The sequence below is a fragment of the Cucumis melo genome, unplaced genomic scaffold (assembly GCF_025177605.1).
Source record: "Cucumis melo cultivar AY unplaced genomic scaffold, USDA_Cmelo_AY_1.0 utg002242l, whole genome shotgun sequence".
NCBI lineage: Eukaryota > Viridiplantae > Streptophyta > Magnoliopsida > Cucurbitales > Cucurbitaceae > Cucumis > Cucumis melo.
Window position 1 is genome coordinate 17501 of NW_026124998.1, and position 3648 is coordinate 21148.

General features: G+C 33.6%; 2 non-coding genes across 2 annotated transcripts; one reads left to right on the forward strand and one right to left on the reverse strand.

The window, feature by feature from the left end:
• Positions 1–1898: 1898 nt before the first annotated feature.
• On the reverse strand, positions 1899–1971 carry TRNAF-GAA (transfer RNA phenylalanine (anticodon GAA)). Its single transcript has one exon. It is a non-coding gene; the product is annotated as a tRNA-Phe (tRNA).
• A 1604-nt stretch (positions 1972–3575) lies between these two features.
• On the forward strand, positions 3576–3648 carry TRNAT-UGU (transfer RNA threonine (anticodon UGU)). Its single transcript has one exon. It is a non-coding gene; the product is annotated as a tRNA-Thr (tRNA).

The window sequence follows — 3648 nt, forward strand, 5'->3', positions numbered from 1 at the left end:
ATTGGTCAAGACTCTCCAGTTTATGGCCGCTTCTCTATGGTACCAGTTGTTGCTTCATTGAATTCGCTTCATTAATAGGTTCACGATTCGACTTTGATCGTTATGGACTGGTACCAAGATCTAGTCCTAGACAGGCAGACTTAATTTTAACAGCGGGTACGGTAACAATGAAAATGGCTCCTTCTTTAGTAAGATTATATGAGCAAATGCCTGAACCAAAATATGTTATTGCTATGGGAGCATGTACAATTACAGGAGGGATGTTCAGTACCGATTCTTATAGTACTGTTCGGGGAGTCGATAAGTTAATTCCTGTCGATGTGTATTTGCCGGGTTGTCCGCCTAAACCCGAGGCTGTTATAGATGCTATAACAAAACTTCGTAAGAAAATATCTCGAGAAATCTATGAAGATCGAATTAAGTCTCAAGAGGAAAATCGGTGTTTTACTACCAATCACAAATTTCATGTTGGCCCAAGTACTAATACTGGAAATTACGATCAAGGATTACTCTATCAACCATCATCTACTTCAGAGATCATCCCTCCTGAAACTTTTTTCAAATACAAAAGTGCAGTCTCTTCCTACGAATTAGTAAATTAGGCCGTATACTTTTTTTGTACAGAATAACAAAGCAAAGAACGAGTGAATCTTCATCAATTTTTCATTGTAAATGGGAAATACTTATACAAATAAAAATAAAAAAATGGGGGGGGGAGAAGATGCAGGGTAATTTGTCTTCTTGGCTAGTCAAACATGGACTGGTTCATAGATCTTTGGGTTTCGATTACCAAGGAATAGAGACTTTACAAATAAAGCCCGAGGAATGGCATTCCATTGCAGTCATTTTATATGTATATGGTTACAATTATCTACGTTCCCAATGTGCTTATGATGTAGCACCAGGCGGACTGTTAGCTAGTGTGTATCATCTTACGAGAATCGAGTATGGTATAGATCAACCGGAAGAGGTATGCATAAAAGTATTTGCCGCAAGGATAAATCCTAAAATTCCGTCTGTTTTCTGGGTTTGGAAAAGTGCGGATTTTCCAGAAAGGGAATCTTATGATATGTTGGGAATTTCTTATGATAATCATCCACGTCTAAAGCGTATCTTAATGCCTGAAAGTTGGGTAGGATGGCCCTTACGTAAGGATTATATTGCCCCCAATTTTTATGAAATACAAGATGCTCATTAAATAATACGAAACTAATCTTCACTTCGACAACTCAAGATATTCAAATACATTTTTACGTTCTCTTATAGATATAGCATAGTAATTGAAGTCTCATTCATCTTATTATTATTGATTAAAAAAAATACAATTAGAGATTTGGTGAGATTATCCAATTTGTAAGATACTTATTTTGGATGAGCCACAAGCTAATAGGATGAACTAAATGAGTTCTGCATTATGAACTATGTATCACGCATATGACTTATAGATGTGCTTTAAAAAGTCACATAGGGTGAAATGAAGAAATATAATATGAAAAGAGAATCGGATTCTATTTGTACTGTATCTGAGATGAATCTTGGCCATTCCCGCCTTTCAACTCCCCTAGACTAGACTTTTGGGTCTTATAAGGAACTAATTGAAACTTTCAAATATGTATAAAATAGGAATTGAACGCCAGGAGACAGAGTATGAACAAATAAAAAAGAAGAGGAAACAAAAGAAAATTCTTTTCTTTTACATATCTATATACATCCTTTACATATTTCTATAAATATCCTCTTTATCTTTACTTGTCTATTTTCGACATCTATAAATAGAGTAAAAAATATATATAGTTTAGTTAAAGGGTAGATTTCCAGACATCATCATGTATCAGTATTTTTCATGATCTATATTATTAATGAATCCGTAGAATAGATACTCATACAAATTCATGATGTGCCAAGAACCAGATTTGAACTGGTGACACGAGGATTTTCAGTCCTCTGCTCTACCAACTGAGCTATCCCGGCCATTTCCGACACATTATCCTTATTTTAATAGATGACTTTGGTCTATGTCAATTGTAAATAAGAAAAAAGGTATTCCAAAGTCTTCTTTTTGAAGATATACGAAATTTCAGGGCTTGGATAAGCCTTTCGAAGTTTCAGTACAGTAGACAGTTAATCATTCAAATTTCACAGATTACTTGCGCAAGGATGTTCGTTTGTACGTCTATCATATAGAATATATACCACAAGCCTTGTGATAAGAAATCAAATTTCCGCTCAAATACGCTTGTGAAAGAGTCGAATGAATGAGAAACATAACAAAGTCTGAATTGCTAATGAACGGATAAATAATTAAAGAGGCCAACGGGCCTTTTTAGGGTTTTGGGGATAGAGGGACTTGAACCCTCACGATTTTAAAAGTCGACGGATTTTCCTCTTACTATAAATTTCATTTTTGTCGTTATTGACATGTAGAATGGGACTCTATCTTTATTCTATTCGATCTGATTAATCAATTCTTCAAAAGATCTATCAGACTATGATGGAGTAAATGATTTGATCAATGAATATTCGATTATTTTTTCAACTTGTAGATCTTGGAATCGATTCATAACAATTCGTTCATTTTTATATATAATTTTATATATATATATAAATATAAATATAAAAAAATTATAGAAATATAAAAAATAGAGATTCGAGTTGTCATTAATCAATATAGTATTTCAGTACGTAATACGTTTATCTTTCATCGTTTCTGGAGTTTCGATGGAAGGATTCATTCCTTTACTAACGCAACGTCGTCAACTCCATTTGTTAGAACAGCTTCCATTGAGTCTCTGCACCTACCCTTTTTTTTCGGAAAAAAGGATTTGGCTCAGGATTGCCCATTTTTAATTCCAGGGTTTCTCTGAATTTGAAAGTTATCACTTAGTAGGTTTCCATACCAAGGCTCAATCTAATTAAGTCCGTAGCGTCTACCGATTTCGCCATATCCCCCTCTTTTAAGATTAGTATCGCATTATGATGTCCTTCCCCGTTTTCTTTCATTTGTATTATACTGGAACCACTCAAGTCATTAGAATACCGATTCCTCTATTGAAAAGTGTTTCCTCCTATTGGATTTCTTGTCTATCTTCTTTCATCTCTCTCTTCTCTATCGGAGACCCATATTTGTTCCGATCCAAAATGATTCTATCATTTCTGTATCTGCAATTCAATATATATCAATATAGATAGATATATGAACATATATATTTGCCCCTCTTTCTATTATTTTTTTAGTAAAAAATTTAATACTTAAACGGTCGATTCCCTTGTTCGTCTTATCTTCCACCTTTCAGAATGAAAACATAGAAACGCTTCATTATCATCTCAATTGCATTAAATGCAATTAAGATTAACACATTAATTATTGATACACATCCATTTGATAAATAGATCAAAATTTTCTATCGCTATATTCTATTAATCGTTATATTAATTATTATGTTCTATAATAGAACAATTCCAATATTGAATATTTATTTGAAATGAAATTAGATTCTATATTCATATTAATTAGGAATAGCTAAGATCCCAGTAATTTAGTAAATTACTATGCATGTAACATTTCTGTTATGTGAGCCCGCTTAGCTCAGAGGTTAGAGCATCGCATTTGTAATGCGATGGTCATCGGTTCGATTCCGATAGCCGGCT